This window comes from Dasypus novemcinctus, chromosome 23 (assembly GCF_030445035.2).
Source record: "Dasypus novemcinctus isolate mDasNov1 chromosome 23, mDasNov1.1.hap2, whole genome shotgun sequence".
In the NCBI taxonomy this organism is placed as follows: Eukaryota; Metazoa; Chordata; class Mammalia; order Cingulata; family Dasypodidae; genus Dasypus; species Dasypus novemcinctus.
The window spans coordinates 13,588,389-13,603,894 of NC_080695.1; positions in this window are offsets into that span (position 1 = coordinate 13,588,389).

Consider the following 15,506-nt stretch of genomic DNA (forward strand, 5'->3'; position numbering starts at 1 on the left):
CCCTTTCCTATGCCGTCTCCCATTCCCTCGTTATCACTCTCTAAAGTGGACCCAATCACCCCTAGCCCCAGTTTTGTGAGAAAGTAGGTGAGACTCAGAGCAGTCAAGCAACTTGCCCACGGTCACACAGCTGGGCAATGCCCGAGTTGTTTCTCCACCTCTAACCTGCCTGGTGCAGAGGGTCCCCTCCACTCTCAGGGTGCTGGGCTGACTGCACCCTCTGAAATGGCCAGGCCTCCCCTCAGGACCTGGGGGTGCTCCCATCCAGCCCCCCGCCTCTCGTGGATGCTGGAGGAGGGCAGCTGGGATGTTGAGTCCAATTCAGGGCTGGCAGGAGTGTGAGGCTGGACAAGGCAGAAACGTGAGTGGGCTCCAGCGGTGGGTGGTCCCGTGCCTGCCAGCTGGGGCACAGGGGACCCCTCGGGAAAGGTGACACCGCGATCACCTCCGCTCCCACGGCCGACGGCGCGGAGGCAGGACTAGCTGACCCCCACGGCTGTCCTGGGTCTTTGTCCTCTGGTCCTGCCAGCCTCCGGGACAGCGCCTGCCTGCGAAATCCTGGGTCCGGGATGTACTCGGGGAGCTCAGCCCCCTTGGCGTCCTTGGCTTGTGGCTGGCTACTCCGATGTCCCCTCCGTCCCTGAGGATCCACCTAAGCGCCTTGGGCTCCTTTGAACTAATCATCTCTTTAGAGACCTTATTTCCAAATAAGTCACATTCCTGGGGCACTTGAACTTGTCTTTTTGGGGTACACAATTCAACCCACGGTCCCCTCCACCAGCACCCGAGGACGGGCTCCTACAGGCCAGCGGATAGGGGCTGGGTGGCACCCAGCACGTGACAAACCTCGGCTGCTGCTGTCGTTTCCAAGCTGGGACCCCCTTCCCGCGCATGGAGCCCAGCCACGTCCCTGGCGGGTACCAGGTCGGAGCCTGCACCCCGGCTAGGCTAGCTCCATCCCGCGAAGAGGCGGGGGGGGGGGTGGGGGGGGGTGGGGTGGAGCTTGGACATCTCCATGGCAACCACCCCTGCCGGGGTGCCGGCTTCCAGTTTTCCAGGCCACAGAAGGGGCAGCTGCAGGCTGACCTGAAGCTGGAGAAACTGGGGCGCGGGCTAACGTGGCGTGTTGCATGGGATCCCGAGCTCCCCAGGGCCCGGGGCTGCAGCTGGGGCCAGAGCGAGCTAAAAAGCAGGCCAGACCCATGAGCAGTGCTGATGCGCGCCAGGGGGAGCCCCACGCCCAAGGACTGGCCCCCGCCTCCTCTCAGCCCCCGGCCTCCTCCCCTCACCCCCTCAGCGGTGAGCAGGTGGTGGGAGAAGGCCAGGGGGTCCCTGGCATTGGGGGCAGGGCTGCCTTCAGGGGGGAGCAGGAAACAGCCCTGCCCGGGACGGCCGAGCGGCGGTCGGGTGCCCGAGGACCAGGAGCAGATCCAGTCGCGCCTTTTTCCTCCTTGGAGGGAACTAAAGAGAAACTGAGAAACTGAGGCCCAGAAAGGAAACCAACCGGCCTCAACGTCACCCAGCAACGTGGCAGCAGAGCTGGAAGCAGAACCCACGTGCCCTGATTCCAGGGCGGCCGGGGAAGCCATCTGGGGGCGGGGGAGCATTTTTAACACCCCAGTGCCCAGACCCCACCCCAGCACAGTTCATTAAGAGTCTCTGGGGAAGTGGACTTGGCCCAATGGATGGAGATTCCACCTACCACATGGGAGGTCCAGGGTTCAAACCCCTGGCCTCCTTGACCCGTGTGGAGCTGGCCCATGCGCAGTGCTGATGCGCGCAAGGAGTGCCGTGCCACGCAGGGGTGTCCCCCGCGTAGGGGAGCTCCACATGCGCCCTGTAAGGAGAACCACCCCACACGAGAAAAAGCGTGGCCCATCCAGGAGTGGCGCTGCACACACGGAGAGCTGACACAGCAAGATGACGCCACAAAAAGAGACACCGATTCCCATTGCCACTGACAAGAATGTAAACGGACACAGAAGAACACACAACGAATGGACACACAGCAGACAACTGGGGGGGGGCCAGGGAAGGGGAGAGAAACAAAAAAATAAATCGTAAGAAAAAAAAGGGTCTCTGGGCAGGGGGCTGGCATTGGCATCACCCCAAAGGCCAGGCGGCTTCACTGGGCAGTCAGGGCCCCTGGGCCCCAGGCCCCGCCTGCCCCTTCCCTGGCTGGGCTGACCCCCTGCCTGGAATGTGCCGAAAGTCCTTGGCAGTCCTTGAAACATTGTCTTTCTAACCTAGGAGCCTTCTCCCCACTCTCCTGTTTACACCATTCCCTGGCTTGGAGACACTCTCTTCATAGATGGTTCCAAGGTCATGTCTAAACGATCAGAAGTTCACAGCCAGGGGAGAACATCCAGCGGCCCCCTCCTCTGGGAAGCCTTTGCTGGGCCACCCGCCCCGGGGTCCCCCAACCCCCTGGGTTTTCATTATTTATCCCACCACCTCATTGTTTGCCCTTGCTGTGTCTTTTCGTCTTCCTCATTTCTTTGAAAGGCTCCAGAAACAGAACCCGGGAGGTGGGTACATAATCATTGAGCCACCTCTGTGCCCTGTTTTGTTGTCTCTCATTGTGTTTTTCTTCTTGTGTCTGTTGTTGCGTCATCTTGCTGCATCAGCCCACCATGCCTGCCCGTTGTACCAGCTCTCTGTCTTGCTAGTCTTCTTTAGGAGGTATCAGGAACCTCTGCTCCCTGCTTTGTTGTGTCTTTTGTTATGTTTTCCTTCTTGTGTCTCTTGTTGCATCCTTGTTGTATCAGCTTGCAGCGCCTGCCCGTCGTACCAGCTCACTGTCTTCTTTAGGAGGCACCAGGAACCGAACCAGGGACCTCCCGTCTGGTAGGCGGGAGCCCAATCTCTTGAGCCACATCTATTATCCAATCCCCTGGGTGTCATCTCCCTCCTCTGTGCAGCCACAGGGCGCTCCTGGCTGTTCTCCTGCTCCTGGACACTGGGTCCTGCGTTCACGGCATCTCCTCCTCCCACCCACGTCAACTCATCCTGAATCCCCCGAGCCTGGCTGAATGGATCATGGTCAGGACTTACCTGAACAGGTAACCGTGCTGATGGGACAGTCAGGTGAACCTGAGCTGAGTACACAAGGCCGAGCTTCGTGTCGGAGCCTGAGTCATTCCAGCCCCTGGGTGATGACTTCCTTGGGCTGGGGAGCCCTGCACACATTTGCACTCTGCAGACCAGGTGTAGCTGCCTTTCGGCCGTTCTCAGAAAACTTGCCTCTTGCCTGTATCATCATTTACACAAATTGGGCTTTGTGGGTCTTCAAAAGACAGCAAACAGCCTCCACGCCACCCAGCACCTCAGACCCGATGCCAAGTGCTCAGTGGAGGATAAATAAAATATTAAAGGCAGCAGAGGGCTCCAGTCATCAAAGGACACCTACTTACGACGCGCAGCCGCGCGGTGGGCTGGAGAGCGCCACGAGGTTGCCGTGAAGGTCCTGATGCTCGTTAAGCATCTTCCGGCCACTGTTCCCTGGCGCCTCCACTGACCCCACCCCCACCCAGAGATGCCCACCCCCCTTGGGGCTCAGTCGCCCCCTCTGCGGAACACAGGGGCGGGCTGGGATCCCGGGGGGCTCCACGGGCTATTGGGGGGAGGGGTGTCCCAGGCAGGCCCCCAACCCCCAGATGGGGTCTGTGATGGTGCACGAGGTCTCCCCAGCCAGGACGTTTGCAGACACGGTGTCAGGGCGGAGGCAGGGCGGGGGCGTGGTGCTGGCGGGCAGTGACCCCGAAGGCCAGCCGCGGCCGAGGTCACCCCTGCAAGCGTCTCCAGGAAGCGTGGCGTCCGCCTTGTCCTCGCGTCGGGAGGGCTCCTCCCGGGTCACGTCCCGCGCCGAAGGTGCCAACGTCCATGCGCAGGTCTTACCATCCTGCCTCATGTCCCCGGGGCTGGTGCCACGGCAGCCGGCCTTGGCTGGATGGCTCCCCCGCGAGCTCGTCCTCCCCACCCAAGGGGGCCCGCGGCGCAGCCGTGCCCGTGGGGGGACCCAGGTCCGTCACGCAGGCACAGACCTCTGCCCCGAGCACCGCTAGCCAGCGCCCCTCGTGCGCCTCACTGTGGGATGGGCAGGAGAAGCTGGTGACATGGAGGCGTCTCTGCGCAGACCCAGGACGGGCACGTCCAAGGCAGCTGGGAGAGTCCTCGCTGCCTCGGCCCACGGGGTCCAAAAGGAGATGGAAGGGCAGCGGGTGCGATTGAGAAGCGTGGACAGGACAGCGTGGACTCCAGCCCCGGGGACATCGGCTCCAAGGCGGAATTCAAGGAACGAAGGCAGAGGGGGACGCAGCCTTGGTCCCATAAGGAGGCAGAGCTGCTCCTGGACCCATGGAAGGCCTAGTGGCCACCCCCGGGACTGTGTTTATTTATTTATTTTTTAAGATTTATTTTTTATTTATTTCTCTCCCCTTCTCTGCCCCCCAGGTGTCCGCTCTCTGCGTCCATTCTCTGTGTGTTCTTCTGTGTCTGCTTGTATTCTTGTCATGCAGCACCCGGAATCCATGTCTCTTTTTGTTGCATCATCCTGCTGTGTCAGCTCTCCGTGTGTGCGGCGCCACTCCTGGGTAGGCTGCACTTTTTTCGCACGGGGTGGCTCTCCTTACGGGGCACACTCCTTGTTGGGCCAAATCTGTTTCCCTCACCTGGGACTTTATTAGGCTCCTTTGAGTGATCCATCAGACAAACAGTGTCTCGAAAAGGGTGGAGAGTGGTTTTCATTAGAATGTCCTCCCGACAGCAAGTGCATTATGTTTTGGCCTCACACACGCATCTGCCTTCACAAGGCAGATGAGCCTCCTCCCCACTGCTGGGGCGACAGGGTGACAAGTGAGATGCTGGGAACTCGGGGAGTCTGGGTAAAATTTTCCATCTGGGAGAGACTTTCCATAACGCTGCCCCGTTCTCTCCAATTCCCAGCTGCCCTGCCCTTCAGCTGCATGCTGGAACCAACGTGTATGTTTGGAAACTAGCCCCGGGGTAGAGCCTGGCGAGGCTGGATAAGGGTGGCCCTGCTGCTAGAAGACCACGACGGGGAAGCAGACTTGGCCCAGTGGTTAGGGCGTCCGTCTACCACATGGGAGGTCCGCGGTTCAAACCCCGGGGCCTCCTTGACCCGTGTGCAGCTGGCCCACGTGCAGTGCTGATGCGCGCAAAGAGTGCCCTGCCACGCAGGGGTGTCCCCCACAATGGGAGCCCCACACACAAAGAGTGCACCCCATAAGAAGAGCCGCCCAGCGCGAAAGTGCAGTCTGCCCAGGAATGGCACCGCACATATGGAGAGCTGATGCAGCAAGATGATGCAACAAAAAAAGAGACATAGATTCTGTGCCGCTGACAACAACAGAAGCAGACAAAGAAGAATACACAGCAAATGGACACAGAGAACAGACAACTGGGGTGGGGGGTGGAAGGGGAGAGAAATAAATAAAATAAATCTTAAAAAAAAAAAAAAAAGAAGACCATGACAGTGGCTCTGGGGGCAAAGGGCTTGGAGGGTTGCAAAAAACATGGAGAGGACAAGATGTAAGAGGGAAGCAGATGTGGTTCAACTGATTGGGCTCCCGTCTACCATATGGGAGGCCCTGGGTTCGTGTCCCGGGGCCTCCTTGCGAAGGCAGGCTGGCCCACACCCATGGAGAGCTGACGGCCCACGCCACAGAGAGCTGTACAGCAAGATGACGCAACAAAGGGAGACAAGCAGACACAGAAGAACGTGCAGTAAATGGACACAGAGAGCAGACAGCAAGCAAGCAGCAAGGGGGACAGGGATAAATAAATCTTTTTTAAAAAATAAAAGATGCAAGAGGCTGAGGGCATGAGAGTCCAGCAGCAGAGCCGCTGGTGGAAGAAAGCATCTGTGCTCCCAGCACCAGCATTGGAGGAGGAAGTGGGTCCCTTATGTCTCTGCAGGTGTGTGTGTCTCCTCGGCCAAGTGGTGACAAGTAGGAACAGGGATCAGAGTGGACCTCCCAGGATTGTGTCTGGTTCTGCTGCTTTGCTGTTGCGTGAACTTGAGCAAGTTACTGAGCCGCTCTGAACCTCAGTCTCCTCGTCTGTAAAATGGAGCTCACTCCCCCCACTGCCCTGGAGCTGGGCTGTAGGCAGGATTAAAGAACATAGCTCTCGCACACAAAACGTTGCCAGTTTTTCTGCCCGGTGCTGCAGTAGAATGAGCGGTGGGATAGCAACTTGTCCAAGTTTATCCTAGCACCACCAAGCACCCAGCTGACCAAGCCGACTGGCAGTGGGGTTCCAGCCCAGTTGCCTAGGGTTTCACATTTGTCTGCCTGTCCCATGAATAATCTCCAAGTAATTAGTGTTCTTGCCAATAGTTGGAAGGTTTCTTAGGAGAATAGAGTGCAATAATAGTGGTGACATGTCTCGGGGCTGGATTGAATGAGTCAAATCTCATAGAGACACTGGAATCAAGCAGCCCAGAGAATTTTCTTAAGGATTCTGGCTGCCATGGGGAAATAAAATGGCATACTCTGCCCATCGCCAGGGTGTCTCCTGCACTGTAGAGAGAGATGAAGGCGCAGAGGCACCTGCTCACTTCCTGAGCCCCGGGCCAGGGGTTCAAGCGCAAGCATTTTATTTTACTTTTTTTAAAGATTTATTTATTTATTTCTCTCCCTTCCTCGCCCCACCCCAGTTGTCTGTTCTCTGTCTCTTTGCTGCGTCTTCTCTGTCCGCTTCTGTTGTTGTCAGCGGCACGGGAATCTATGCTTTTTTGCTGCGTCATCTTGTTGTGTCAGCTTTCCGTGTGGGTGGCGCCATTCCTGGGCAGGCTGCACCCTCTTTCACACCGGGCGGCTCTCCTTACAGGGCGCACTCCTTGCGCGTGGGGCTCCCCTACGCGGGGGACACCCCTGCGTGGCAGGGCACTCCTTGCGTGCATCAGCACTGCGCGTGGGCCAGCTGCACACGGGTCAAGGAGGCCCGGGGTTTGAACCGCGGACCTCCCATGTGGTAGACGGACGGCCTAACCACTGGGCCAAGTCCACTGCCAAGCACAAGCATTTTATTTGGGAGGTGAACCCCGGAGGGCAGGGCAGGAGCCGAGCAGGTTCCTGCAGTGGGCACATGCTCCGGACCACGCTGTGAGCTCGCCGCTGGGTTGCCCATCGAGGGGGAGGAAGACGAGTGGGGGCCAGGGGAGGGCAGACCGTCTGCCCCAACAGGGGTGACCACGGCCTCCCCCTCATCGTGTTGCCAGTAGAGAGGAGGTGCCCAGGCTCCCAGCCCCAAACAGCGGCGGGGCAGGCTGTCTCCTCCCCAGGCTGCCACCCCGAGGGGGGGCCAGCCTGAAGGAGAGTCAGGACCCCACAACCCCAGCCAGGGCCTCACTCAGCCCCCCGGGGGCAGGAACAGGGCTCACTGTGCAGCCCTGGTGCTGGGCCTGTCAGGTCCGTGATACATGGTGGAAGTGTCTCAAAGGCATTTACTCAGCATTCACTAAGCACCTACTATATGCCTGGCACTGTTCTGAGCATTAGCGGTACAAGAGCCTGAGTCCCTGCTCTCCTGCAGCTTCTCTTCTAGTGAGGGGAGACAGACGAGAACCCATTACAGGAAGCAGATGTGGCTCGAGCAGTTGGGCCCCCGTCTACCATTTGGAGGTCCAGGCTTCGATGCCCAGGGCCTTCTGAAGAAGGCACACTGGCCCACGTGGAGTACCAGCCCATGCAGAGAGCTGCCCCGCACAGGAGTGCTGGCCCACATGGAGAGCTGGTGCAGCACAATGATGCAACAAGAAACACAGAGGAGAGACAATAAGATGTAGCAGAACAGGGAGCTGAGGTGGCACAAGAGAGTGATCGCCTCTCTCCCACTCCAGAAGGTCCCAGAATTGGTTCCCGGAGCTGCCCAATGAGAAGACAAGCAGACGCAGAAGAACACACAGCAAGTGGACACAGAGAGCAGACAATGGGGGGATGGGGGAGAGAAATAAATAAATCTTTTTTTAAAAAAAAGAACCAATTACAGGGAGTGGATGTGGCTAAAGCAGAGGGTACTTGCCTCCCACATGGGAGTCCCAGGTTTGGTTCCTGGTACCTCCTGAAGAAGACAAGCAAGACTGAGCTGATGCGAAGGGCTGGTGCAGCGAGCTGACCCAACGAGATGTCGCAACAAGATGATGCAACGAGGAGACACAAGAAGCAGGGAGAAGATGTGGCTCAAGCAATTAAGTGCCTGCTTCCCACATGAGAGGTCCTAGGTTCAGGTCCTGGTGCCTCCTAAAAAAAGACAAGCACACAGAGAGCACACAACGAACAGAGAGCAGGCAACGAGTGCAAGCAATGGGGGGGGGGATAAATAAATAATTAAATCTTAAAAAAAAAAATAGAACCAAAAACACAGTAGACAAATGCATGTCCAGGTGATGACGGCTGCCGAGGGGAAAGGCACTGCATGTGGGAGAGTGGGCAGAAGAGGCCGCTGTTGTGTGCGGGGAGCTCAGAGACTCTGAGAGGTGACCCAAAGGAAGTGCAGGGACAGGATCAGCAAACGTCTGCCTGAAGAGCCTGCCAGGCAGAGAAAACCGAACGCGCAAAGGCCCTGAGGCAGAGCAGGCTTTGAAGAATAGCAAAAAGTGTGGTGCAGGGAGACATGCGAGAGGTGGAGGCAGGAGCCCAGTGGGAGCAGGGTCAGGGAGAGGGAGCTGAGCAGGGCCGTAGCTTAATCTGTGTCTTAAGAGGCTGCTACAGGAAGCGGACTTGACCCAATGGATAGGGCGGAAGCTACGGCAAAACCCGGCCATCGTCCGCCCCGGTGCGAGCTGTGGAAACCATCAGAACCGATTCTGGACCAGCAGTGAAGGCTGCCGGTGGAACTTGTGGACAGACTGGAGGTGGGGGGTGAAAGAGGCAGGCCGGGGTGACACCTCCGCATCGGGCAGGGCGGGGGCGCCGTCGGCTGAGATGGGCAAGGCAGACGTGCCGGAGACCAGGAGCAGGAAGAGGTGGGGGGCCCACGGGAGAGCCAGGGACGGCCCGTTGCCGCCACCCCTCCTCCAAGCGCTCGTCTTCAAAGAGGGCTGCGGTGACTTCAACTCCTACACTCTGGTTTATTGGACTTACCCCACTCAGCTAACATGGAGGTGAAGAAGGTCAACCACCACACCAGGGAGCCAAGAGTGCCTACAACTGACAGCAGGAGGATTGCATCCAGTATCCGTGTGGAATCTAAGCCCCCTCTTGACATAGATGTGCAATGGACACAACCAAGCCAAGGTCCACAGAGAAAGTGTGGCATTGGTGTGGGAAAAGTGGCCATGGTGGCTGCTGGGTGCAGGGAATGGGAGGAAGAGATGAGATGTGGAGGCGTTTTCAGGACTTGGAGTTGTCCTGGGTGGTGCTGCAGGGACAATTACGGGACATTGTAGATCCTCCCAGGGCCTACTGGATGGAACGTGGGAGAGTATGGGCCATGATGTGAACCATTGACCATGAGGTGCAACGATGCCCAGAGATATACTTACCAAATGCAATGGATGTGTCATGATGATGGGAGAGAGTGTTGCTGTGGGGGAGTGGGGGGTGGGGGCGGTGGGGTTGAATGGGACCTCATATTTTTTGAATGTAACATTTTTAAAAAATGAATTAAAAAAATAAAAATAAATAAATGAATATGTAACAAGAAACTAAAAAAAAAAACAACAAAAAAAAAAAACAACAAAGAGGGCTGCGGGGGGGCCAGGCCAGCAGGACAGGGCTCCCCACATCTCTCCAGGATGAGAGGGATGTCACGCACCTGCAGGGAGGGGAGCAGAGCTGCGAGGCGACGAGGGTCCCCTAAAGGGAGTGTGCCCCCCCCCCCCCCCCCGCAGCCCTGCTGCCTTCTCCCTGTGTCCTGGCCCCGAGGAGCCCACCTGGCCGTTGGGTGTGAAGGTTCAGTTCTTCCAGAAAAGAGCCAGAATCCCTCGATTCCAGAAATAAAGTGCACGCACCCACGCCCCAGAAAGAGCGCGCTCGGCCTCTGCTCCGCTCACACCTGCTGCTGGCGCGCCTCACGATTCATCAAAAGGCCCCGCGGCACGAGCTCGGCTCTGCCTCTGCGGCCGGGGCGCCGGCTCCCTGGGGGGCCTGCGATCCTGTCGCCCCCCGGGCTGGGGACTCACCTGGGCGGCAGGTACAGCCGCTGCCACCTGTGGCCTCCTTCTCACCCCTCCCTGTCCCAAGCAGCAGCTGCGTGCCAGGGGCCGGGCTGTGGGCGTTCATCCGTTCACTCGTTTATTGACCAGGCATGCATTGAGCGCCTGCTGTATGCGGAGCCCTGGACCGGAGCCCCCGTAGATGCCTGGACGACCAGATTTGACAGTTGTTGCTTAGACGGTTTTGACTTGGTCTAAGCCCCAGCGTCGCCCAGCTGAGCCTGTGGGAGGCTGGACCACTTAAACCCTGTAGGCAGGCACTCCCTAGCCGGGCGGCTGTGAGTTCGCTGCCCCTGTTGGGTTTGTTTTCAGCCCCGTTGGCCCCATGGGTGCCCAGGAGGCTCTGAGAAAGGTTTATGTTCTCCCTGACCCACGTGCCCCACCAGTTCCAGGGAAGCGTTGAGTTAGGAAGTGGGGTGACGGGCAGCTCAGGATACGGAGTTCCTGGAGCCTCCAGCCTCTTACTCTGCTCCGGGGATCTGCAGGCGCAGGACGGCCCAGGAGGGCGGCTGGGGGTCCATGGCCTCTGACGGCAGCGGGTTGAGCTGCCCCTCCCCAGGCGGCCCTGCTCTGCGCCCCTCTGTGCCCCCAGGGGGTCTCAGCCCCCCTTCCTACAGCAGCTCCCTCTGATGTCAACTCCTCGGCAGGGGCCCCGCGCCAAGAGCACGCCGTCCTCCTCGAGGGAGCCCCTGCCTTACCTGGTCATCCTCAGTTGCCGCGGGAGAAGCCCCCAGACCCCAGCCGTGGGCGTGCGAGGGGCCCAGGCCCCGCCAACACCTGGGAGCAGCAGGGAGAAGGCGGCTGACCGTTCCCGGGGACTCGGAGCTCTGCCTCTTCCTTTGGCCTGAGGACTCCCCCAGGGCCACGCAGAAACGGTCCAGGGTGCCCACTCTCTCCCCGTCCCAGCCCCCTCCCCCGCGCTCTCACTCAGCCAGTTCCCCTAATAAAATCCTGCCGTGTTTATCGTGCTTTGGCACCTGCCTCTCGGTGGACCTGAATAAACACACCTACTAGGACAGGCGAGGCACCTGCAGGTGCTGGGGCTACAAATGCGGGTGCAGGGAAGCAGATTTGGCTCAACTGATAGAGCATCTATCTACCACATGGGAGGTCCAGGGCTCAAACCGCGGGCCTCCTGACCCCTGTGGAGCTGGCCCATGTGCAGTGCTGATGCGCACAAGGAGTGCCGTGCCACGCAGGGGTGTCCCCTGCGTACGGGAGCCCCACGCGCAAGGAGTGCGCCCCGTAAGGGAAGCCACACAGGAGTGGCGCCACACATGCGGAGAACTGATGCAGCAAGATGACACAACAAAACGAGACACAGATTCCCGGTGCCGCTGACAAGAATACAAGCGGACACAGAAGAACACACAGCAAATGGACACAGAGAGCAGACAATGGGGTGGGGTGGGGAAGGGGAGAGAAATAAATAAAATAAATCTTAAAAAAATAAAAAACCTGGGTGCAGACGGGCCCCCAAGCTCAGTGGGAATGGGGAGGTGGGGGGGCGGGCCAGGTGGGCCTTGCAGGACCTGGCGCACCAGGACACCCCCCCACCTGCCCCCCACCTCCCAGAGGCTGGATCTGGGGGTCGGAGCCTCTGCCCTCACGGCAGGCCTGCCCAGGAGCCTGCTGTGCACAGGAAGGTGCCTCGGAGACGCCTGCAGGACTCTTGCCCTCGTTGTCTCCTCCACACCGGAAATCAACGAGAAAGAGACCTTCCCGGCAGGGTCTGTGCGGAAACTTCATGGCAGGGGAACTCGGCTACCGCAGCCCAGGGACGCGGGGCTGGGAGGGGATGTCTAGGACACGCCTCCAGGAGCAGAGTGTGGCAGTGGCAGAGGCAGGGAGGAGATGAGCGCGCCCCACGTGGGCTCACACGCCCGCTAAGCGCACCGCGCGCACCCACCCGGGGGTGCAGGCCTCCTGCTGGGTGGGCACGGGGCGGGGGTGAGCCCGGGGGCCCCAGCAGAGCCCACGGCGCTCGGCTCCTTTCCATCGTTTGCCTCTCTCTTCCAGGACCCCCGCCGGCCTGCTGGGCCCACCCTGTCCTGCCGGCCCCGGCCTGGGAGGGGCGCCAGGCCTCCGCCAGCTCTCCAGGAGGTGCAGGCGCCCGTGGCTCCCAGCAGCCCAGGCCCAGCCTCCCTGGCTCCTCCTCCCCAGTGCCAGTGTCCCTGTCCCGCTGGGGGGGCCCGGGGTCCACGGGGCGTCAGGGACTCCGCGCTGCCCGGTCAGGGCGCCGTCTCGGCCTGGACGTCTTCCAACTGCAACAAGGCAATCCTGCCCCCGGAAGTCCTTCCGCCAATCCCACCTCTGGCCCGATGCCCCTCGCCTTCCCCTCACCGCCTCCCCCCCCCCAGCCCCTTGTCTCTGTCCAGACCAAGCCTCAAGTCTCGTCTTTCCACCAGAACGGCCCACCAGTTACCCTGCCCCAGTGGCATGGCCGATCCACAAGGCCGGCCCACAGCCCGGGCCCCTTCGGGCCCCCCGGCCTCCCGCCACGGGCTCCTCCCCGCTTTTTCTTCCCACAGGCCCCTCCCCGCGAAGGCAGATGATCCCTTGGTCCTTCCAGAAACAGCCACTCTGGAGGCCTGATGTGTACGAGCCCCGGCCTTGAGCCGCGGGGCTGGGAGGAATGTGCATGCTGGAGGGACCTGATCTGCAATTCCTGGTCACACAGAAGGGAAACCGAGGCCAGAGAGAGAGGTGACCCACCTGCTTTATGCTGTGATTTAGTGGGCCCAGGGAATGGGGGCCCAGTTTTCCTGACACCCCCTTGAGGTCTTTCTCCCAGCCCACGGGGCCAGACTACGCTCTGCCTCTGTTTGCCTCAGCTGCTATGACAACACGGGTTGGCGTAAACAACCGGCATGTATCGGCTCACGGTTTCGGAGGCCAGAACTCCATCAAGATATTGGCCAGGCTCACTTGCGCCCCGAAGGTAGCAGCATTCTGGTGCCAGCTGCCGGCCATCCTCGGGGTCCCCTGGCTTTCCCGACACGTGGTGACATCCCCTCTTCTCTTCTGGGTTTTCCACTGACTCCCAGCATCTGGCTCTTTTTAAGGCCTCCAGTAATCCGGGTTCAGAGTCACCCTCATCGGCTTAGGCCACACTTGAACTACAAGTGAGGTCTTTCCAGCGGATTCACACCGAGGTGCAGGTCACGTCTGCACACCTCAAGCCGATCGCGGTGGTCAAGCTGGACCGGTGGGCCTTCGCCCAGGACCCTCCGAGGAGCAGCCGCTCCTGACAGCCACCCCTGAGGCTCTGATACTGCAGGAAGTCTGCCCCTGGCAGGGCCCCCCCCGCCATCCAGAGGAGACAGGTTCTGGGGGGCGAGGCAGTGAGGTGGGCAGAGCTTTCATCTTCTCCACTGAAGTCCCCCACAGTCCCTGGGTCCATGCTTTCCCACCTCAAGAGGGGACAGGATTGCCAAAAAACATCACAGAACCAAAATATTTAGACTCGATGGCATCAAGCCTGGGAATCGCTTCCAAATAAAACAGGACGGGAAGTGGGCTGTGAGAAAGAAGAAGCTGGACCGGCTACAAGCTGATATTTGTTGAAGCCAGTTTAGGGGGATAAAAGAACATTCTTCTTTCTATGTTGAACGTTTGAAATGTTCTCTAATAAAATGTTTTAAAAACAGTGTAGTAGAGGGAAGCGGATGTGGCTCAAGTGATAGAGCTCCCGCCTACCATATGGGAGGAGCTGGGTTCAGTCCCTGGGGCCTCCTGGTGAAAAAGAAGAAGAGAAAGCGTGCCCGCGTGGCAAGCCAGTGCTCACGTGGTGAGCCAGTGGCCCATGCAAGTGAGTCACACAGTAAGATGATGACGCATCAAAAGAGAGACAAGGGGAGAGTCAAGGTGAAGCACAGCAGAGACCAGGAACTGAGGTGGTGCAATTGACAGGGAACCTCTCTCCCCATCAGAGCTCTCCAGGTTCAAATCCCGGTGAATCTTAGAGGAAAGGAAACGAGAAGAGAAGACAACGCCGACAGCAAAAACAGCAGGGCGGGAGGAGGGGAAGGGAGGGAAAAAAAATAAAAAAGGTAGTAGAGTGGGTCGTGAAATCCATTCAGTGGTCACAACCAGTGTTTCTTTTAACGAGATAGTAAAAGAACATACCAGAATGCATTGCTTGTACTAAGCGTAAGTAATATTTTATGAAACTGGTTCAGGGGTAGGTGTGCGTGTTGGGAGGGCTGGCTCTGAATGTAGAATGTACTTCTTACTGTGGCATGCTCCAGAGCACTGGAGTCATTTCTCCTAGTAATTTTGACCAATTCCCTCTGTTCTGGTTCTGCCACTTCCTGGCTGCGTGACATTGAATAAGTTAGTAAACTTCTCTGCGCCTCCGTTTCTTCAATCAAATCACCTACAGCATAGGATTGATGTGAGGATGAGATGAACTCACAGGCATCAAGTGTGTCAAACGACTCCTCACACAGTGTGTGCACTCAATAAATAGTCGCTATTAGGAAATTTCCAGCATTGGAGATTTGCCGGCCTGAAAAGGGAGGAGGGGATTTTGATAAGTAGAGAAGGACCACGTTAACCATGGAGAAAATAACTCTGATGGTGGAATCCCAGGCAGTGTCACATCTTTCATTCATTCATTCAATCTGTAATTTGCATGCCTGCTATGCACTAGTCCCCATACATTTGGCAGAAAGTGACCAGCCAGACAGCTACAGTCCAAGAAATTGAACAATGAATTACAATAGAAGGATGGGAAAGGAAAGAGGGGGATGGGAGACCACAGAAGAGGGGCAGCTGACAACGAATTCGATTTTGAGCCTCGGCCAAGATGAAGCCTGGGGGGGAATTAGAGTATTTCTGGCAGAGCAAATGGCACACACCACGGCTGGGAGCTGAGAGTGACAGCACTGCGTTTGGGGGAGTAACATCTTCTTGGGGTGTCCAGACTTTTGACCCCCCAGTAGGGCAGCCACTGGCCACATGTGGCTATTTACATTTCAGTCAATAAAAATTAAACAACCTTGAGTCCTCGGCTCCTGGGCGTTCCAAAGCCACGCTGTATCCGACGGCGTGTGCACAGGGCGCTTCCACCGCCGCAGGAAGTTTGTCGGATGTCGCGGGCACGGGCTGTGAAGCCGGGTGGGTAGCCCGGCAGCCACCAGCCCCTGGGACCCCTCAGCCCCTGACACGTGGCTGGTGTGACAACTTTTTAAGTTGTGTCTCATTTTAATTCATTAGACTCAGTTCTTAAAAACTGACAATGAATTCAATTATTGGAAAGCTCTTAATTATGTGTAGTACAAATTGGGTATGAGAATCTGCTGTCTCAATTGCAGTTTTTACA